At 41.3% G+C, this 23442-nt stretch overlaps 1 protein-coding gene across 5 annotated transcripts in view; it reads left to right on the top strand.

Annotated features, from left to right (window-relative positions):
• The window catches only part of LOC134423228 (BEN domain-containing protein 5-like), an 882906-nt gene that overhangs the window by 488941 nt on the left and 370523 nt on the right, over nucleotides 1-23442 (top strand). The window lies entirely within an intron of this gene.

The raw sequence follows: 23442 nt of genomic DNA, 5'->3' as shown, positions 1-23442 counted from the left end.
CAGGTTCAAGAGTTACTGTAAGCATATCCTGGGCAAAAAACCCAACAAAAACTTATTAAAAAAATGCAGTTTTCTTTAATCTGTCAAAATAGTCAGGAAAAATCCAACCAGGAATGCAATTTCTGACCTCTGCCAAGCTGACACTGTCCTGGAGCATTTGTGCTGGCAAAAAGCAATACCCTTCTTGATTTCTGTCCAATATTAGTTATTGCTAAATGTTCCTCTTGTTAACAAATAATAAAGATCCATCATCAGAAGATTTTGACAAAGTTAGTGATTTTGGCAGCCTAACACTTTATTTTAGGATATTTTAGGTAAATAACCATGAAAAGTGCTGTCTTCACTTACTGTACCTGTGAAACTTTATGTTCCCACTAGAATTCAGGACATAAAAGTTCAGTTATAAAGATGTAGTGGCAAAGGAGATGTAGCTGGCCAGCAGGTCCCCTATCCATGGGGGGAGAGTTTGGAAAAGTGGGGAATTTTCTGCAACCTGATGATTCTTTCTCTTTTGAGCATAAGAAAGACTTGATGGTCGTTCTTTTCTGTCTCTAAAATGAATGTAAAATTTTCTTGTTTTGACAAGAAAATTTGAGAAAATATCCTCATCAATACTTGGGATTTCGGTTGTTGGAAATATTTTCATGTTTAAGTTGGTTATTCACAAGTGCTAATGGTGGTGATTTTAGTAGTATAGTTTATAGCTTGTCACTTCATGATATCAGTCTTTATGTAAGAATTGGGGATTTTTCATCTCTTATGTTTACCTGGCAGAGATACACAGCTCCCATGATGTCACTCAGTGTCACATTCAGGAAAGGCTGTGGGAGTCATGGCCTCTGTCCCAGACCTCTACCCAGCAAACTGTGTCACAGGAGTACATTTCTGCTCTTCCTACTTCCATTTTTATAAAGACTTTTGCTCCACCTTACCTGCTGCATTTTGTAGTTGCAGACATTTATAAACCCATCACAGGAGCATTCAAGTGGCACAGCATTAAATGAAAGGCAAAACCTTAACTCTAAATAAATAGTGCATACTCATCACCATCTGCTTTGCAGTTAGAATTGTTGCTCATGCTGAAGTTTTGATGAAAAAACGTTTGGTTTTCATCAAGAAGATTCCTGATGGGATCCAAACTGCTGTCACAGGAAGGTCAGATACAGGAAGATGATCTGGGGGACCATGAGGTAGAGCAGTGCATCAAGAGTGTCCAGAAACCCTCACCCGTTGCATCAGAAGGCTGCCACAGGGGATGCTGGGCAGTTGGACTGGATGGTGATCAAGAACCATTTCATTTGGGACAGTCCTTTTGCATCTCCTAAAGATCACAGGAAAATCGAGCCGTGGTGTTTGGCGTTCTGAGGTCGCTGAGTTGCTACATCCCCAAGGACTCCATAGTTAATAACCAGCACTTCAGCCTGCACCTGGACTGAGACTGGCAGCCAGCAGGAGCTCAAGAGCAGGTGCAGCATGCTCTTGTCCATTGACTCATCCTCGGTGGCAGGCAGCCACCTCCTGCACCAGCTGAAGCTGCCAGATGTCCTTGGGGTCAGTCCCACACCACACTCATTGCAGCAGTCAAGAGTTTCACTTGCTGCTTGCTTTTGTTGACTGTTCCTGCCAGGGTCACTACCTGAGCCTGTCCATAAAAAACTCCCTGTGTAATTCCTTGTGCCTCCTAGGGAATGCCCTCAGGATAAAGGGGGCTTGTTTGGAGGTTGAAGTCTCCTATTGCATGTTAAATTTTTCTTTTTCTCCATCTGTTGAGACAGCACATTAACAATCATCAATGTCTTTTTAGATTATTATCTTTAGTGAATCCTGCATTTTATTATCTTTTAGCTCCTCCTGCATTTTTTTTCCATAGGAGCAGTAAACTTCCCTTTATCAAGAAGGAAATTTCCCTTAAGTCCCTTCAAAATGATATGCTACATTCTGTAATTATTAACTTCTCTTTGTGTTAACCACCAAGCCCAGCAGTGCTCCCTTCCCAGCTGAGCTGGCAGAACTCAATTGTCATTCAGCTCAGGTGTTTTCCCTAATGGCAGCAGTAAGCTCAGGTAACATTCCAGCCCCAGCTGCCTGCACTCACGGGTTACACTTTCCTGAGATGACCTCAGATTGTGGTGTTTGCCCGCTTCAGGAGACAGTGAAGAACATCAAACATGTCTTCGTAAGCATCATAAATGTTTATTTAAAATTCTAAACGAGGTACATGTTTAAATGTTTTGTGGGCAGGAAGCAGTATTGATCACTGGATGACCTTTTGAGAAAAACTATTACTGCAAGTTGAAATTGGCCACTGTTCTTACAACAAGCAAATTGGAATAATGTCTGTTTATAAGAAACAAAGGAAAGAATGGAGACTATTGAGTGACCGATTTTGTATTAATATTTTATGGTGTTTTGCAGTATTTTTCACAGTAATCCCAAATATCCTGATTTCTAACAATTTTCCTCTTTTGTTTTGACTCTTTTTCAAATTGCTGCTGAAAGGGTAGAGTTAAGGTTGCCTTGTGTGCTATGTAATTCTCTACTAGCTCCCAGCCTTAATTTGTTTTTTTCTGGCCTTTTAGTTGATTCTTGCAGTGAAGTTTGGTTTTGTTTGGTTTTTGTTTGTTTCCTTTAATTGTTTGGAGGTTTGTTTTGTTTTTTCTTATAATAGCTGTGCAAATTGTTGCAGGGTTTGTTTGCCCTCAGACTCTCAAACCCTACTTATTTTTTTCCTCTGTGATAATATGAAGTGTTTTCTCTGATGGCAACAATGCCCCTTTTCGTGTATCTCAGGTTTAAAGTGTATCAGGCTCGAGTGTATTTGTTGGTACTTTAATAATATGCACATCCCCTCTGTGCCAATGCTGCTGTTTCCCTGATGGCAACCAAGAATGCCGTGAATCCTCATTCACCAATCCTTCCCTCCTCTTAAATGTCACAGCTGTCAGCAAAGGAGTGATGTAAAAAAATATTAGAACAACATTTTCTAGATTCTTCTGTGATCTGCTGCTGCTTTCTCTCACGCAGCAAGCGATGGGAATCATTCAGCAGGGACAGCTTAGAAAATGAAAGCAGCTGGGTAAATCTAACTCATAGAACTAAATATCATGGATCAGATGGGCTCGTGCCAAACTTTCCCACTGGATTTACTGTAAGACTCTGACCCTTGTAGTATTACAAAAGTGGGTCAAATTTTCTGTGCTTGTACAGTAGGTCTTTTGACATTTTACCAATGCCAGTATGCACTACCAAAGGTTTTATCATCAGTTGCCAAAGAGATAACGACAAGTTTTGAATTCCAACAAAGAGAGTAATTGGATGTCCGGCACCTCAAGAAAATAACAGGGGAATGGATCACAGCGCATATTACACCTCTGTGCTGCCATGAGGAATTTGGCACTGAGACTTGGCTGGAATCTAGATAGAAAAGGTGAAAACATCCAAGAAAAGAGGATTTTATCCTTGTGGATTAGGAGACATTTCAGTGCCCTCTCAGACCTCTGTACCACCAGTCTGAGGCTGTGCTGTTGTGTCCAGGAGGTGCAGGTGGGCTGCACTGTAAACATGGGCCGTGACTCAAAATGGAGCTTTTCTTCTATTTTCTCCCCTTCAGTATTAGTAGCCTAGTCCTGATTTTGGCCATTCACCTCTCACCCTCAATCCCCTAATTTTCATTACAGAGATTTTGTGATCCTTCTGTTTCTTTCCTTTTTGTTGGTTGGTTGCAGTCCCCAGCCCTGAAGATTCAACACCCATTTTTCTCAAAGGAGTAATGGTTCTCTTCTCCTCTCTTCTGCCTCTAGTGAGCTGATGAAATTTGTATTGCTGCAGTCTGGCTTTCACCTGACTATGAACCTGCATCTTTCCATCTTTGCTATCTTGTCCACTCTGCTCTGTCTCAGAGGTTCCACAAGTTTGAGAACCTGAAGCTCTCAGCACGGTCACTTTTCCCCCTTCCCACATTAGTGCCGTGACAGCTTGTCATCAGAGAAGTATTTATAGCCTTGTGAACTGCTTTACAGCCTCAGGTAGGGGACAGGAAAACCAAGAGCTAAGGACAGACCAGTGCTGGGTGTCCATCACCCACTGCAGGTCTCAGTTCATCCAAGGCAAGGGTTAAGAGCTACGGGGCAGCTCAGTGGTGTGACAGCCAATGTTGCAATTGTAGAAGCTTGACTTTTTTCCAAAATGAAACAAAATCGAGTCTTCTAAAATGGCGATAATGCTCCTTACATTACCAGGGTGATACTGGAGGGATCATTTGTCTGCAGGTGTGCAGTGAAACCTCAGACTGGTTGCACGCCAGACCCAGCCTCCCTTCCAGTTCCTATAACTCTTAATTCTGGCAGCACAGAAGTTAATAGTTTAGGAAAATTTTGCTTTTTTAATAATTAAGTCTGTAGAAGGTAGAAATCAACAGTACAGTGCGTTTTCCCAGCAGAGACCGTAAATTAATTAGGAGCAATTTGCTGTCAGAAACAATTTCCATAATTTTAAGTAAAAAAGCAGAAAACCCGTTTTTATCCTGAAGTGATTTAACTCCTGTGATGATGAATTATGTGAAATTGCAATTTACCTGCTCCTGGCTCCTGGTACCCAGAATGAAGTGGGTGAGAATCAGGTGGTGGCTGCTGCTGATGCTGGGGCAGAATTTCTGAGAGTGATGCTCTCTCTCCCCACCACTCAGATCTTGACCTTTTCATAACAGAATTGTCTTTGACACTTGCAAATTCCTGTCAGGAGATAATGAACAAATTGCAGTGCTAATCGAACACAGGCCTTTTGTAGGCTTTTGCCTGATAGTCACGCACCAAAGGTCACAGTCTAACTAATGAGGGCTTTGGGTGATACCTATACAATATGTGGGCCTTTCTGAAAGGCCAAAATTTATGGGTGCCACTTGGGGACAATTCAGCTATCACAAGCATCTTAGAAGTACAGGAAAGGATGATCCATCCATCACTAAAACCCCATTATTGGACTTAAACACTCAGCCTAATATGCATAATTGCCAGACCTTGGGCTCCTCAAAAAGGCCCCAGTGTCATTATGATAGATCCTCCTCCCTGTTTACCAGGAAGAATGAACATGAGATGGTCCATTGTGGCATTTAGAATTTCAGGCCATCAGGATTTTAGGGTGATTTGCAGATATAAAGTCACTGGGATGCTGATTTAAATGAAGGGAACATTTGCAGAATCATAAATTTGTCCTGTGAAGTCTATTATGTGGATACCTTTCTGCAGCTGATAAGCATTAAAAAATTTACTGCTTCGCACTTGAATTTTCTCCCCCTCTTTTTTTTTTTTTTTTCTTTTTTTTTTTTTTGGTGGCTTTTTCAGGTGTGAATACATCTATTAGGCCTTTCATTCTTTGCTGTTGTACAATTAAAGCAGCCTGACCTCTAGCTGACAAAGGTTTCACCAAAATACATCATGGAAACTGCCTTCCAGAGCAATGGAATCTGCTTCATCATTAGTTCTTGCTTTAAAGTGACCTGTGCACTTGATTACAACTGCTCCAAAATACGCAGGAGTTGAAAAGGCACTGGAAGATAAATTAGGGTATTAACCTCAAAATCTGCAAGAATTTTAAGCCGGCCTGGAGCGCATTAAGGCAGCAATGCTGCTCAGCCCTTTCAATGGGTGCTGGCTGAGATCTCAGCCTCAGCAATGGCATTTGGGCTGGTCTCCCTGTGTTCCCATTGCACACAGCTTGCATGGTGCCATTCCCTGTCACACCAAGGTCTGGGGCATTGCCACGTGCAGCTCCACAGCTGCTGCGTTTCGGCGCTGGGTGAAGCCATCCCCGCACGGAGTTGATCTCTGTTTGGCTGGCACTCCGGGATTCTGTGGGATGGAAGGTGCGACAGAAATGGATGCTATATAAATATTTTTGAGTTCTAGAAATGCAGGCTACAGAAAAAGCTCAGCTCAGAACTGACAGCGTAATCAGAATCTGCATTTCACACCCCAGCGACGGCGCCGTGTGTGACACAGTCTGCTTAGCACTACCCAGCACCACTGTAGCCTTCCAGATCTTCAAAGGAGCCATGAGATGTGAGGTTTGCTAGGCTGCATATTCCTGTTCTTTCATATGTACTGAAAAATAGCTTTTCTTTTTTTTTCCCCATTGAATGATTACCTTGAAATTGTTTGCCTACTGATTCAAGCTCCCACCAGATGAGGATTTCTGTTTCCACACTGCAATTCTTGCTGGATGTCTGGGTAGAACTGCTGAAAGGCATTGAAGACACCCTCTCCTGGTCATCCGCTGAATGCACTAATTTATTTTTAAATGAGCTTGCAAGTCCTGTTTTTGTTATGTGTGTGTTTATTTAAGGGTACATTTAGAAATTAGTGCTCATTTGAAGTTAGAGTCCGAGCCAGTGACGTGAGACATCTCTCAAATTATCTCAGCACGTGCATCAGATGCCAGGTCCAGGTAAGTTGTGCTGGATGTGATAAGTTTGGACACATTGGTCCATGCAGTGAGAAACATCTTGTGTAACAGGCTTTGCACATTGCCACCAAGATCAAAAGCTGAATGACTCCAGGGTCTATCTGTCCTTAAAGCTTTGTTTTGTGTTGGGATTTTTTTGTCAGCCAGTCTGTCAGCGAGTTTTTGTTCTGAATCACTTTGCCATCTCCCCCCCAAGTAAATCCTGCAGCCACTGTTCATCCTGCTCACAGTGACAGCACCTGAAAGACCAGATGAGAGATATGTTGAACGACAGGCATGAGTCAGTTGCAGCAGAAAGCTTGAGAAAAAAATCAGAGATATTTTTGCACTTTGCTTCACATCTTCTACTTTGTGGAATCTTGTACTTTTGAGGAAAATTGCCTGCTATGAACTATACAGCCCATTTCAAAACACAGAGTCAGGTCTTTCCCATATAATATCCAGCATAAACCCTCAGAATTCCCCTTGTGCATATAACTTGAGTCAAAGAGAATTAACTGCTATTTTGGCAAGCTGTGCACTGGCCAGGGCGTGGTCTTGTTTCAAAATAAATGTATAAAATCAACATGAAATCAGGAAGAATCTGTACATCTGTCACACAGCATAGGTTCATTAGGTACTACAAAACGTCTCAGAGAATATATGCACTATTTAAAAATAAATATGCAAAGTGTTGGGCATTGGAGGATGTTTTGATGCATCCTAATCTGGATATAGTCTTGACATAATGTTCCTGCAGCTTTTAGTAAAAACTGCTAAAGAATTTCAGAAGAGACCTTTAGGAAGTTTGTCATTATACAGTCCTGAGACTGCTGATGAGCAGCTTGGGTAAATAACTCTTAAAACTCCTCATTGGCAAGCCAAGATAATAATAAACACGTTGTCTTCACAGTTGTTAATTCTCTTTCTGGAAGGTGGGGGTTTCATTGGGGTTTTTTATTGTTACCTTCTTCTACATAAGTCTTACTTGCTATTAAAGCATCTGAAAATATTGTTGCCATGGGATAGGAGAGAGCTTCACCCCTCAGGCCACCAGGAACACACTGATCTCTGATGCAGAGGTACAGGACTAAATGTGTGAACTCCTGCAACATGAAATGTTTAACTTTATCAAATGGACTCTCCTGTAACCTCTTGGAGACCATCATTGCAGAATTTCCATCTGAATTTTCAAATGGTTGCTCTAGTGGGATTTAAGCAGTTGGGCCCTGTGATGGTTCCATCTGAATTTACATGGAAACATCAGGTGGATTTCCTATATGGACTGTGTGTTTATATTAATATAATAATGTTAAATATAATGTGCTCTTAGCCTTGTCATAAAACTAAGAATGGAATTTAGTTAAAATAATTCCCAGACTGGGGAGATCATTGGAACTAGCACTTCTGTGGCCAGGAGAGAGACTCAGAGAAGGCAAATCATGGACTTAGCAGTGTCCTATATATTAAATGTTTTGTAAAAGATTGGAGCTAGGGGAACAAATAATCCAAGTAAATGAGTAAAATTCCTCATGTTGCTGGGCGGGGGGGAGCAGGGGGAGGAGAGAAGATATTGTTTGGCTTGGATCCAAGAAAGTGTTTAAAGCATGTTAAACTTTAATGAGGTAAATAGTCTCATCTCTGTGGTGCAGAACGTTTAGGCTTACTTCTAGGCACATGCTTAAATTCCTTGCCAAATTGGGGTCTAAAAAAGAGTTATGCTTTTGCATTTGAGAAGCAGGGATGGCATCACATGACTTCTATATTTAATCACAACTACTGAAGGCAGCTGGGATTTTGAATACAGAATACTTAAAGCAAACTGTTCTTGATCAATCCACAGAGAAATACTCAGAGGGAGAAAAAATATATACAGTAAATTTGAATAATGAACAGTTTTGAGGAAATTGCAATCTGCTTGCAGACATTTGGAGAGCAGAAAAGAAGCTAAATTTGTTGAGTAAGTTACTTGCTGTGATCTATTCTCTTGGCTCTAATTAGAGAGAAGTGAGCAGTAAGGGAACCCAGAAAATGAGACTGCTGTGGACTGAAGTGCCCAAAGAGAAGAGTTTAAGTTGGAAGGGATTTTTTAAGTGGATTATTTTCCCCCAAGTATTCTTTAAATAGGAGGGGGAAACGTATAAACAATCAGCTTTGATGCTTGGAAAATACGACAGAAAACATTTGTGTTTTCTTTGGAATTCAAATCTTTAAGTTGACTATAGGAGTTAACCGTGTCAATTAACAGCTGACAACTTGGTAATTTTTTAACTCTTACTGTCCATTATGATATCACCAAAGTCTCTTCACTGGCTGCTTCAGATCAGACCTGCTCATTAGCAGCATTTAGGTCACAATGCAGCAAATCATTCTATCTTTGAAGACCTTACATGACTGATGGCTGCCCTGTGAAAGACTAAAATATAACAACTGTCACTATTGTTTCTTCCAAACAAAGCTTCCAGACATCAGATGGAAGGTCACATCCGGAAACTTTAAATTCAAACTCTTCCCTCATCAGGCTGCCCCTTCCTTTGTAGCACGTCCACAGTGACAGTCTCTCCACACAACAAAACTCACTCTTTGCAGTAATAGGAAACTCATTTGTGCAGGGCAGAACTTTCTCGGGCTGGTGGTGAAACAAATCCACAGGAACACAAGATGATCACAACTCAGGTCACATTTCTTTAGCCCTGATTTCTGTAGTACAAAATATAGAGTGGCAGAGATTTTTACTAAAAATAAAACCAAAATAAATAACAAAAACCCAAAACCCCCAAACCAATCACTTTGCAAAGTAATTAAGGCAGTAAATGGAACCTCTTGTCTCTTATCACCAGTATTGTGGGGGTTGGAACTAGATGTTCATTAAGGTCCCTTCTACCCTAAGATTCTATGATTAGCAACATATTGAACCCATGGAAAGTCAATCATTGGATCCAAAGTCAATCTTTTGGATCATTTTGTCATGTCTCTTGTACTGGGGAGCAAAATTAGGAGTTCCTACTTTGAAAATAGGATGTGCTTGTTACACTTCACTTCTTAAAAAGCAAAAAATATTTTTATCATGTTTTTAATCTTTCCTGTGCACTTGAAGCATGCATGGTGGGCTGAGTGCTGTTTAACTGTTTCCATATCTGCTTTTAAGCACAGCTTCCATTCCAAATTTCCATAGTTTGTAGTCTTTCTTTTCATGATTACTGCATCACCATTTGGAATTCTCACACATAAGTTCTTACAAACAATTCTTTTGGACATGACTGCAGTACATGTGTTCTTAATACTGCAGCTGGGTAAAAATACAGCAGAAACAATTTCTCCCCCATGCATTTATAACACAGAAATCTTCTGCCTGGAATTCCTAGAGTTCCTTCAGGTTTGTCCCAAGCAGAGCTGATGGACTTTAGTTCAATAGTTTTCTGTTAGTCATTTTCTAGCAGAGGATGTGGTGGCCACTCCAGATTGAACAGTCTTAGGCAGGGAATGGCAGCACCTCATCCCTTCCTATTTTCTCTCTCTACCAATGACATCCTTGTTCGTGCCTCTCAGATCCATGTTTTTTCCCCTTGATTTCATTCATTCTATTGCAGCCTTGCAGGATTGTTCTCGGGGTACAACAGCTTGTTGAAAGGTGTTTATAATAACAATTACACCTACTCCAATCACTAAAGTGTAATCTTTATCTTAATCAAAAAAAAAAGGAAAAAAGAAAAGGACAGGGGAGGGCAGAAGAAAAAAATATACATCACAAACTACTCCAAAGTTCTGCTTGAGTTATTTTTCAATTACAGCAGGTGAAGCAGAATGAAATTGTTACAGCCATTTATTGATTGTGTTACTATCCATTAAGGTACAACAGAAGAAGTCCATCATATTGTGTAACAACTTAACTATTTAAAATAACAAAGGCTTCCTATTGTTTCCCTTTTTGGCCATTATCCTGACAAATACATTCCACTTCCATGCTGGAAATCAAATTCAGGAATCATAATGAAGAAATTCCATGTTCAAGGTGACATTATTTCTTCTCCTAGCTATTGAAATTCTTCAGCTTTTCCATTGAAAAATCACTGAAGCAGAACAAAGGTAATGAAATATATTAATTATATTAATGGTGTTTTACTGAAACTGGCTGCTTCCTAAAGAGAGGGCATATATAACTGTAAGGAGAGATTCTATCAGCGGGCAGACAATTAACAGGTAATGCTGTCACAGGAGCAATTTTAGCTGCTATGAACTATTCAGCCACCTGAATGACAAACCCTTATGAAGTTTGGTGGTGAAGAGCAAAGTTCATCATCTCTTCTGAGGTGGTGGCTGCTCTGTGCTGGGGAGGGAGCCAGTGGAGGGTGCAATGAAGGGCACATTTAGTGAGTGATGTTGTAGATGTTGGTGAGAGCAGGCTGGACATGGGCTCTCTGTTGGTGCCACTGCAGCTAAAAAGCAGTAGCTGATGTCCAGTGTCTGATAAGGAACCATATGGACTTGAGCTAAAATTTCCCTTGAAAGAGTCTCTGTGTGTGTTTAATAATCTCTGTCTCTTATTGGCAGCCCAGTGGGAAAGGTTTTCTGGATCTTTTTGGGATTGTGGTGAGAACGGAGCTGCACAGAGCAGGGAAGTTATTCCTGTGCCAAGTACAAATCCTGTCCCTGGCAATTCCAAATGGCACTGCTCAGGGAGAGGGATGGGAGAGCAGGGCTGGGCAGTGTCACTTCTCCTTGCAGGCTCTAGCAGTGTCTGCTGCACAGGATCCAGCCACAGACATGTGGGGTGCTCAGTTTGTTTCATGTTTACTTTCATGAGTTCTTGCTTTCACCCACGCACCAGCTTAAATTTCCTACTCAAAAAAGAAACAAAATTTTAGGAGAATGAAGATGACAGACAAGATCCCTATTCTACTTCCACCAGTGCTAGCAAAGAAATTACTGAGACAGGAGCCAGAGCCCTTTTCTCCATAGTATTGACCACGCCTTAACCTTGCTGCCACTTCTCTTCCCATTTTGAGCTGTCAGATCACTCTTCCCCAGCGCTGATAATCTCGTGGTGTTGCAGCAACTGCTAACATGAAATGTCCACTGCCTGCTGCTGTAACCACAGCTTCTCTCTTTGAACCTATTCACTACACATAATCTTCAAGTTTCTTGCAGCTACACATAATCTTCAAGTTTTGCAGCTTTCCTAAGTAAATTCGACTTTATATTTTGAATACCCATTTAAGGACAAAGCAAGGCTGGCATTCATGGCTTTCTTGCACAGTTATTTCAATCCTAAAATCCCTAATGACCGTTTTTGGGATTTTAAATCATTGCAAAGTTTTGTTACCAATTCCTGTGTCCTGCCCCACTGTCACTGTGGGTTTGGGCTCTGGCATCTCTCAGATGTCTTTTATTTGACTTGTACAGTAAATACCTGTCAGACCCCTGAAGCTGTTTAGTCATACAAACCCCTTGATCTCCATAATTGATGCTGAAATGCTCAGTATGAATCCCAGTTGTGTGTGTCAGGGTGTTTAAGGATTGGCTGGAGCAGTGTTTGTGTAGGGTAGCGCTCCTGCCCTTGTGCAGTCTGGTCAAGGGCTGCACATCAGGACTGGGTTAACATTCACTGCCCCTTGTGCTTTCAGACGTCTGGGGTATTTCCCCTTTATATGAAGAGGTTGAAAATAAATACAAAATTCCTTAAAACATTACTGTGCACATATGTTATTTCTTAATGTACCCCTAGATCTGAGGCAGAAAGGGCACCTGTCCAGCCGTCCTTGGGTCTGCCATGAGAGCAGAGCAGGAATTTCTGCGTCACCTGGTGATGAAGCAATATGCATGGAGTTCTTTGTTTCACAGAAAAAGCAGCTCCCACAGGACTGTGCTGCGTGGCTGCACGTCAGGGGTTAATTTTGTTCTCCAAGCACATTTGGGAGTGTGTGTTCAGGCAGCACACAAAGTGAAGGCTGGGAATCAAAGCAAGCAGGCTATCTCCTCCCACAGATCTCGCAGCAGAATTTAGGAGCTGAACGATGCAACATGTGCATAAAAGCTTGATAATGTTTTTAAAACATATCACTTGAAATATGTTAACGCATATGTTCCGTCATTTAGAACTCTTTCATAATACATAATTTGGCCCTTTAGTTTTACACCCAGCTCATTATGGCTCATGTGCAAAGAGAAACATTCTCAAAAATTTCTCCTGGTCTTTCCCCAACACTAGCATGACCTTTCTTTCCCACCTTGTGCAATCCCTTTTTTCTCTTGGCATCTCACTTTCCAGCTCTTTCTGAGCCATTTCCAGTCTGGTGGCAGTTTATCCCATCCGTGTTTCTAGAGAGGCTGAAAGCTGCAGCCTGCCTAAAGGAGGATTCAACTTGCTCTCATTTCAAAAGTTTAAAGGTTTCCCACAGTTCAAATTTGCCTGATTGTCTGTCTGTGAATAATTGGCTCTTTTGAAGCATCAGGTTATTTTTGGTTTGTTTTTTTTTTTTATTTATTTGCATCAAGATTAGATAAACAGGATAACAGAACTCCATTGTTACAGGAATTGTTGTGAAACAGCCAAATTTCATGTCAGTTTTACAAAAAGGTTTAAATTCAGGAAAGAGTTTACAGGCACGTGCACAAGACCTATGTGTCATTTTAATTTCTCAGTCCAGGTAAGATAATAAGCCAATAGGCAGAATGGCATTTTCATTTTAAAGCTGCAGGAGAATCAGACAAATCATTGCACAGAAGTTCCTTGGATGAGGCAAGGTAATGCTTTTTGTACTGTATTTTCAGTTAAATAAAATATGTCCTTTACACAGGGCTGTAAATTGGCCTTGAGCAGAGCTCCAGGTGGAATTTCTCCCTCTTCCCAAGGATCACACACTGCAGGCTGCCACCCAGCCCTTCCTGTGGGCACACATACTACAGTGCTGATTTTGTAAAGTTACCAGTTACTCAGATAAATGGATTCCTCAAATCAGGCTCTTTCCCGACTTCTGAATTTCACACAATTTTGCTCTCAATAGTTCCCTTTCAAGGTCAAAAGCAATTTCTGCACTTCTAGGAATGTTCTACTTGCAGGGATTTTTGTTGTTCCTACAGTTCATGATTTTTACTAGAAATTCATTTGTCTCAGCAGATGGGGGGTGATCAGATGATGCTGAGCAACACCCACAGGGAGCTGCCTTCCTGATCTGTCTCGTTTTGTGTAAAGCAGGGTAGAAACTTGTGGTTTAATTGTGACTGACTTCCCTCTCTGCACAAGGGTCCTGAAGTCAGAGTCAGGAGATTGTAAAATACCAGCTGCTGATCACAGGCAGAAGAACTGAGGTGCTCAGTTACTCTCTTGAACATCTGAGAGTTGCCTGTTGTTGTCACCTGGTAAAGAAATATGAGAATCCAGGGAAGGGAGAACAATGGTACCCCATGGAATGAGCCAGTAGCATTGAAAAGCTGAAAACTGGATTGAAATAGGAAAGAAGCTTCCACATGAAACCCTTATTTTCTTGTGGTTAGCAGTCTGTTTTCAGAGCTTGGGCCTTTCTGGGTTTGCCTTTCATTTTGTTTCCAGATCAACAATATCAATGTGTTGGATTTTTTTAGAATTTATTTACATTTCTCTTTCCCCAGTTTCCTTTCTTGCTCCCCACCTTTGGTCACTGCGTATTCTCAGGGTATGTGAACAGCAAGAAAATGCAAATGGAACTCAGGATGGTAAACCTATAATTTTTTAGAAGCTTTATGTTTAAATAGCTCAAAAAATCTGCCTCACAATACCTTCTCTGCTCTGTTTAAATAAAATACCTCAATTCTTCAAGTACATTAAGTCTGTATTTTGGTAAGCCAGTAAGCACATCAGCTTATTCTTTTTTTTTTTCCCCCCACAACATATGGGGTTTTCTGTTTATTGCTTTTCCCTAATTTTCAGTATTTTTCTTTGAGCTTTTGTCAGCAAAGGCGCATGCTCCCCTCTGCGGTTTGCACTCCTTCAGGAAAGCAGTAGGTGAATTTGAGTGATTTCCCCTCGCCAGAATGAATTCGGTTTGAGAGTTCAGGTGAATTATATTCTGCTGATTAGCGAGGCAAGTGCTGTGCTCCATCTGCTCGAGGGTGGCAATGGGATATTTATAACGTGATGGATGTTCCTGTTGGGTGGGTTTGCAGAGTGACTGAGCCATCCACCCTGGGCTGCTCCCTCTGGTTTCTGTCACACTGGGCACAGGGAGTGCTGCTGCTGGGCTTTGTCCCACAACAGCAGCCAAGCCGGGGGGCACTACCTTTTTCAACAAGAAATTCAGGAAAGTATGTTATTTCTCAGTTATAACATAACTATTCAATGTTAGGTTATTATTCTTCTCCCCACTCAGGGCAATTAGAGAATGTGCATAGGAAATTTCTTCTGCATTCATTGTGCACTGCCTAACAGGATGTTTCTATTGTCCTAGTTTGCTCTGAATTGCACATCTGTATTTGTATAAATCCTCTAGATTTTACACCTCTGCCCATCCCAGGAATGGGTGGGTGTTTCAGTGCTGCAGAAATGCTGGGTGCTGTTGTTAGGGCGCCTTTACAAAATTCCTTTATTTCAGTATGTGGAATGAACACTTGAAAACACTGCTGTTCACTTCTTAACACACTCTCCCTCCCAATATGACCAGAGCAACTACTTAGCTCCCAGAGATGACATAGTTGAAATAAAGTGAGAAGCCCCCAAAACCCCCAAAACCCCCCAAACCCAGAATTACTTACAGGGGAATTGCACAAGGATGTTTTGGTACTGAACCATGCTGAAATCTGCTGTTCTTTACAAGTCAAAGGGACATATCCTGCTCTGAAGTAAGGCACTTGTTTTTCTTAAGGTCATACAAAACAAAGCATATTATTTGAACAAATGTCAGAATAATGTGTGTAATGAAATATACTATTTACTTTCTTTCAGCATTTGAACTGTGACAAATCTGGAAAGGGAATCAACAGTTACTGCTCTTGTTAAATAGTCCTTTTAATATTACAAGTAAGCTTACATTGCTGGGCCCATGTGTACTTTAATGATTCCTGGAAGTACGATGACTTGGCCCAGAGGAAAGCACAAACCTAATACTTTATTTTGTGTGAATTAAATGCAGCTAATTAAAGCATAGGAAAATTAAAAAGAATTAGGCAAAATAAAAGCACTACTGTAAAGCTTTTATTAAACACTTATACAGTGCATAAAGAATGTGCAGGAAAAAATGAGCCACTGATTCATTTCTGAGAGCTGCTGACTGCAGCCTCCTGGCTGGGGACTGGGGCACCATCTTTCATGTCTTGCCTATCCCTGAGTCAGAACTCACTCAGGTTTGGGCCCCTGGGCATTCAGAAAGGTGCTGTGCATGAAATGATCCAATCTGAAAGTGGGATTATTCCCTTTGGCACACAACAGAATGACCCCCTGCATGAGGGGAACAAGTTACCTACTGACAGTGTTAGGGACAACACAGGTGCTCTGCCACTTGGGCTGGTGTAAATGAACATTTACTTTCTTCTCAGTGGAAGTTAAGGTCTCATAACCCACCCAGATGCCACTGAGGTGAGGGAAAACAGGAATAGATCCTACATGGGAATAATAAATAAAGGCACACAATGCCAGAGAATTTCATGGTGATTAAATTTCCAAGCAGAGGAGGTCACACTTCACTCACCCTGAATTTTCAAAACATGTTTGCCTCCGTCATTTATTTCTCTGGAATTACACTGATGTGCTTTCTTGGAAAAGCATTTTTAAGAAGTTATTTGCATGAAGGATGTGTGGGTAGAGTTACGCTCAGATTAAGGGCTGGCAAGGATCTGAGGGGCAGATGTGGCTGGGGAGAACAAGAAGACAGCGAGCTCCTGGATTAGAGCAGCAGGTTGGGTGCTGTGCTGGCAGTCAAACATCCCAGCTCGATTTGGGTGGCAAGGAACTCTATTCAGAAGTCAGGTGTTACCTGAAAACCAGGAGAGGCTTTGTGTTTTCAGGGAGGTGTGAGAGCAAAAGCTCCAAGATGACAATACCTGGGTAAACTCGAGGCAAAGAACATTGACCTTGAAGGCTTTGTGGCATTTCAGACAGACAGTTGATTTCAGAGTAGTTACTGGGAAAGACAGAAAGAAAAATGTATTAAAACTTTCTGCCATCTGTTCCTCTGAGAAACAGGAAAAGTGAGAGAGGACGCAGCAGGATCTCAGGAAACTGTATTAAAAAACAAAGCAAATAAATAGGGGAAGAGGAGTTAAAGTACATGAAGCCAAAGTTGACTGGATGAAGTTGAGAGAAAATTTGGAATGATGCTATGTTTGAAATATCTTTTTATGATATAAGACCTAAATATTTCAGGTTTTGAAAACAAAACCTGGTATTATTATCTTCAGGACACCTCACTTTTAACTTCTTTAATTTTTTTTTCCTCGTTTGTTTGTTGCAATTCAGAAACAAAATTCTTTCAATGCCAATGTTTCAAATGCTATGGGAATCCTGGATGGCATCCAGCTTTTGCTGCTTTTATTGTACCATGGGTCCCACAGAAGGGCTATATTGCTCTTCCAACACAGTGTGGGTTTTATGAACAAAAATTCCATCTCCTGGCTTTGTTAGTGAGCTGGGAGTTTTCCCTAAGTGTTTGGCTGTTCTGTACACACCCAGCAGAGCTCTGGGCTGCTTGTGATGAGGATGACCACTCCAAAGAGGGCTAATGCCAGGGATAACAATGTCCAAGAATGGGCTTGGTATGCACAGTGAAATACACACCAAGAAATATCACACAATGCACTAGTTTTATATATTTAGGTTCATTTTCTGTTCTTGCTTATGCCTTCATATCTCTTATTTTCAGGTCATTTAAATAAGAGACATGTGGTGGGACTCTATCATTTAAGCAAAATTGGTATTCTGCCATCCATGAAATTGCATGGACACCTTCAACTTATCCCAAAGTGCAAATTATGTGTTTTTCTCTCCCTTAAAAAGTCAATGTGAATAAATGCTTAAAAATATGGGTCACAAAAAAAAAAATAAAAAAGAAAAAAAATTAAAAAGGTTATTTTTTCCCCCTTCAGAATTCATCTTGGTTTTGCCAGCTTTTCTCTCTCTCCTTCACAGCAAATATACTGAGTTGGATAGTTGTTGACTAAATAAAAGGAACAGTTGACAGATGTGACGGCAATTTATTGTTTCAGTCCACATGGTTCTATTCCTCCTGCTTGCTCCTGCTGAAGTAGCCTCTCCTTCATGAGATAGCCCTGCACTTCCCACAGGAGCAAGCCTGGGATGCATTTCCAGGCTGTGACTGGTGTGAGCACATTGCTGAGCAGCCTTTAGCTCCTGCAGAGTCCAGAGGAGCCTGTTGAACCCCTCTGCCCCATGGCTGTGTGCCAGCACCCTCCCCTGCTGCAGGATGGGCACGTGGCACTGCCGTGCATTTGGGTTTGCTGCAGGCAAAAGGCAGCAGCGAACATCTCTCTGTCACGCTTTTGGTCTCCCCTGAAATGCCAGGTGTCTGGGCTCGGGGACACACAGTGTGATTCTGGGATTTTGCAAGAGTTGTTTCCTTTGGGTTAGCACCCTTACATTATCCTGACCAGAGATGGTGCCACAAAGTCTTGGACAGTGGTCCCAGGAGATTCCTGGAGAGTCATCTGGCCCAGCCCAAGCCAAGGAAACAGTCACCATGTGTTTGTGGCATTTCAGATGGACAGCTGATTTCAGAGTAGTTACTGGGAAAGATGGAGAGAAAAAATGTATTTTTCTGGGGGATATTTGTGTCACCTCGAGGGACAGAGACTCCCCATCCCCATCCTGCAGCCTCAGCTCAGAGCAGTCTGCTGATGCCTGAACTAAACCGACCCTGCTGCACTAAAAAGTCCATTCCTTCTACCCCTTCCACAATACAGACTAAATAATTTCTTTCCTTTTCCACAACAGACTTCAAGTACCTGAAGTTTGCCTTTTTTAAGACTAAACAACCTCACTCCTTCCAGCCATTACCCCTGTGTCATCTCTGTACAGGTCCTTGCTCTGCCCAGGACTCCCTGCACAACAATTTCTCCACTGCTCCAGCTCAGGCTGTATAAAAGCAGGCAGATCAAATCCTATATTTCATATTTGCCTCATTTGTAAAGTCTGATGCTGTTGACTTGGGTTGAGTTTCTGATTTAAGATATGTCACAGTTTCTTGCAAAATCTCTCAGGTTGTCTTCTAGCTTGTATTTGTTCAGTTAGGTATTCCTTATGTATAACCTTGTCCTTATTGATCTCTCACCATTTTTTCATCAGGCTCTTTCTTCAAGTTGTCATGCTCATTCTGAATTTTAATCCTGTCCTATAATATTTTTTTTTGTGGTATTTTCAAGTCAATACCAGTGAAAGAATCCCTGAAAATGATGAAGGGGGAGGAACAGGACACTCAGTCTGGATAACTTATTTCCTAATTCTGTAATTTATTATGAGTTGTTTGGTCTCTATGAAAGGTTGTTAGTAAGCTGATGCCTATACCATCAGTAAGATGTATGTATACCTATTATTTCCTAAGGTACATTGTTTATGAAGTATTGAACTGTTATGAAAAATTACAAAACATTGAGGCTGAAGATGGCAAAAGTTGGCAAAACACCAGTATGGATAGACATTCAGGGTTCAGCAGTGTGAGCATTCAGAATAACACTGTCTGTTTGCAGGCCTGGAGAGCAGAGAGAGCAGTTAAAGCTTACAGAAAGGCCAGTCCTCAACTTCAAATTCACATTACTATTTGAAAGATGGTGAACATTTGCATTTTAATCTGGAGTAACAGCAGCTTGTCTCCCCAAGATAAGAAGATAGTGATTCAATTAGTTAATGTGTGTGCCTCCACTTAGAAACCCTAGCCTGGCTTTTAATGATGTAACACCTTCCTTCATTTCCTCATGTAAGGTGACTTGCAGACTTGTTTCTGCCTGCAGGGTTAAGATGTAAAATGGGATCTTTTAATAATCCCAAAAGGCAGGACCTGCCTGCTCTATGCCATCGAGGAGAGCTTGATTTGCTCTTCTGGGCCTGCTCCAGGTCTTGAAGATGGTGCAAGCTGGATTAGATTTTAACAAGGTAGAATAAGATGAATACATAACAAGACCTGATCCTGTCCTTATGTCGATTGAATGTGCTGTAGTTGTTCCAAGCCTCCCTGCTTCACCAGCTTTTCAAACTGCTGTTCACATACTGTTGGCTAAAAATGAACGAGGAAAAATACATTTCCTTACTGCTTGTGCCTGAATTTATGACTAGTGAGCCTCCAACTTCCAGTTATGATCTGTCTCATATATGTAATAACACATTTTCTGCAGGTGATGAGGTTGCTGTAACTTGTGATGAAGTGCAGGCAGCAGTTTGGTTTATTTTGTAATGCTTCTTTGTGTGTACCTGAAAATGGGTCATTTTTCTCCTGCAAGAATCACAACAGGTATCTCTGCAGGGGGACAGGCAGCAGCTGAACTGCACAGGGAAGGAGCGATGCTGCTGTTAGCTTCACTCCCATTAAACTATTGCTGCAGCTGGAATAAAACTACCCAGATGCAGGCTCCAGGCTCACCAGGTGGAAATTGTTCTCAGGAATAAATAAAAATAGTGATGATGAAGATTGCCTCTTTAACACACACAGAGGGGAATGGAAATTTGTCACTTATGGGTTCTGCTTTGGGGACGGCAGAGATTGTTTCCTTCCGTGACCTTTATAACAAGAAGTGTCAGACTTCATCCTGTATGTATCAGACTGGTGTGACATTGGATATTAATCCTGATGGAAAAGGATTATGTGATTTTCACAGGCACTCAGATAGATTATCCTCTCTGGCCTGGCTGGAAGGTGGCAAGAGTCCCTCTCTGCAGAGCTGGCTGGGAGCAGAGTGTTCCCAGAGAGCAGTACCAGAATAACCAAGCAAGGCAGCAGCTCTGGCTACTGAACTTTCTTTTCACTTTCCATTCATTTCTATTGCTTTGGGGACTTGTCCCTTTGAGCAGGAGCAGTGGCATAGATGGAAATGGTGGAAAAAAGAAAGACTTTGAGAAGTATTTCTGTTAACAAGTTCTTTGAAACACTGAATAAAAATACCTGAAGGAACTTCTGGAGTAACATCACTTTTAAAAATATGTCCTTTTGTTTCTTGATGCCCATTCTTACATTGAAGTTTTGCCCAATACTATGACAAATAATATTTTGTCCTTAGGTCTGGGCACAACTGATAATTTTGATGTTTCACAGTATCATGTTAAGCCCTGAAATCTCTGCTGGGTTTCAACTGGATAATAAGGGAACCAGTCATGTTTTGTCTCTCACTTCCCCCTTCATTTCTCCCAGGGACCATGTCCCTGCCTTTCACCCCTCCAAGTCACCTCGCTGAATTTCCCTGTGCTGTCCCACAGAAAATGTTCCTTCCAGGAAGGGGCTGGAACGTCTGCTCTTGCTTGCAAGGGAAAAATCAGGTTCCTGCTGCTATCAGGTTTTATGGCACTGTTGCTTCTGGGGCTGAGGGGTCCTGCCCACCTGTGTGAAAGGCGTGTGCTGTAGGAGAGCTGTTCCCCAGCTCCTCCAGGGAAAAATCAGGGGTTTGGGTAAGGGATTCAAGGGTTGGGCTCTGCTCAGCAGCTGCCCCAGGCTGTACTGCAACGGTGATATGGGACAGAACTGCATGGGTGTCACTTCAGCCCCTCCCTTGATGGGGTATCAATTTACAGCAGCTGAATGACCTGAAATACAAATCTATTGGGGTTCAGCTTTTTGTTTTGTTTTCAATTACAATAAAAGCTGCAGTTGTTCAAAGAGCCTTTTGGGGAAGTGGCTAAAGCCATAGGCTTACCCTGGGACACTGCAGCCTGCAACCACTTGCTGAAGCCTTTATAATTTACATCACTTTCTTTTTCTTCTTTGGTGTTTATAGACTCAAGCATTAAAAAAATACATGAGCAAATCTATATTTTAAGCTCTTCTATATTTGCCTCCTTACTGCTGAGAAATTTCATACAGGGAGTATTTTCCCAGACGTTCCAGAATCATTCTCTTTCCTGAAGTAGGTAAGGTCAGCTTCTGCTCAGAAATATACATTTTTCCCTGGTGCCTTGGCAGGAACCTCACAGACTGGACACCTGGCTATCAGACAAGCCAAGGAAAGAAAAATGAGAAAAAAATCCCTCTCCTGTGATGTGAAAGCAGAACCATTTGCACACTGTGTCAGTAGCTTCTGCTTGTTAGACCTGCAAACTTTCCAGTGAAAAATGATCTGAAAATAAATGTGCAGTGAGTCATTTTTTTTCCTTCCCTGAGTTATACCTTTAATTAATCTCAATCAGTTTACAGAATCCATTTTTACTCAGATTTAAAAAGCATGCACTCTGACAAATAAATCTTGTACCGAGTCACAGTGTTTGTGATTGTTCCTGCTCAAGACCTGTCAGCAAATGTATCATTACTAATTGCCCAAGTTCCAACAAATCAAAACACTCTAGTTTTATGTTAAGAAAGGAATTGAGTCCTTAAATTTCTGTATCTGTTAAAGCTTTAAACTGCTTTAGTGCATCACATGGGGGCATGTCAGCTTCAATTCAGAAGTAATAATCCAAAGAGTTGTCAATAATTGAGGACAGTATATACAGGCTTATTTCTTTTAATCCAGTTAGGCTTGTTCTTTTGATTTGATTTGGTTTTATATTTTCCTTTATCCTCAAATCCCTTTTGGACCTAAGAGACCAGTATATAAGCAGCAGGTGAAGGTCATTAAAAAAATTAGTCTATTTACCTCAATGAAATCCAGGCTCAACTCAGGATACTTCATGCAAATTACAAACAAAACAAGAAAACAATCTGATGACAGAAATATGAATCAGATGATGTGTTTTATCAAGTAAAGTGCAGCTATTCCACCTGCCTTGTCTCTGCAGGAGGGCTTTGTATTTCATGGTTCAGACTTGCTGTGAGCACTCCCCATTGCAGCCAGTTGTGTTCTGACCTATTGCCAGTCCTGGGTTTGTACCTGTCCTCCCATGTTTATGGAAGTTCATGATCTGCAAAGTGAAGAGTAACAAATCTTTAGCTGCAGTGTTACAATTGTTCTGAACTACCCTCAGATCCCAATCCCTTTCTCATTTGGTTTATTCTTTATAAAGCAAAATAGAAGACAAGTGTTCATTCCTTCTTTTGTGTTTGTTGCTTCAAGTTGTGTTTTGAAGTAATTTAAAAATATTCTTATCTTTGTTGTTTTTACATCTTCGCCAGACATACTTCTCCTTAGCATGTCATCCCAAAGTTGCTGTATACAGACTGTGTAATCCCAAAGACCCCCACCTCTCAAGTACTAATAGCCTTTAAAACAATCACTTTGGGAAGTGTAAGATTTTCAGAATAATGTCACCAATATTTACATAGTCTGTGATTGAAGGTATACTTTTATATTCAACAGGCACGAATTTATTATGGAAAACGAAGGTAAAGCCAGCCCTGTGTGGTGTCACAGTGTTGGGAAAGCTCTCATTCCCACTGGGCATAGCAAGAGCCTTAACACAAACCTGAGAATAGTCAGCAGCCCCTTTCTCAGTTACACTGTGCTGTAAAAATAGTCACCCAGACCAGCAACCAGAAATTTGACCTTATAATGCTCTACACTAAAGCTAATCATTGTTACACTAATCTTGCTTTATTCTGTCCCTGGATCGTTGCATGCTAATGGTGATTTTTTAGGGGCATTTGTGGGAGAATATGAGTTGGCCAACACCAGGCACTGTAGCAAGAACACTCCCTAAACTCAGGCCTTTAATAATACAGGGCATAGGAGGAGAGAGAATTGCTTTGTTTTGGGTGGGGATGAAGAGAGATTGATTTTAACATTGTGGATGTTTATCAGCAGAAATGATTTTTAACATGTCTTAGAATTCTTACCTGTCCATGATATAGAATAGGCATAAAATAAATAAAAGGTAATAAATATTCAGGCCGTGCAATTGCTGAGTGACAGCTGATGCTTTCAGTGGATTTTATGTATCCATCAGTG

This window comes from Melospiza melodia, chromosome 11 (genome assembly GCF_035770615.1).
Source record: "Melospiza melodia melodia isolate bMelMel2 chromosome 11, bMelMel2.pri, whole genome shotgun sequence".
Classification (NCBI taxonomy): Eukaryota; Metazoa; Chordata; class Aves; order Passeriformes; family Passerellidae; genus Melospiza; species Melospiza melodia.
The sequence above is the reverse complement of the archived record's forward strand: the minus strand, read 5'-3'. Positions and strand labels throughout refer to the sequence as shown.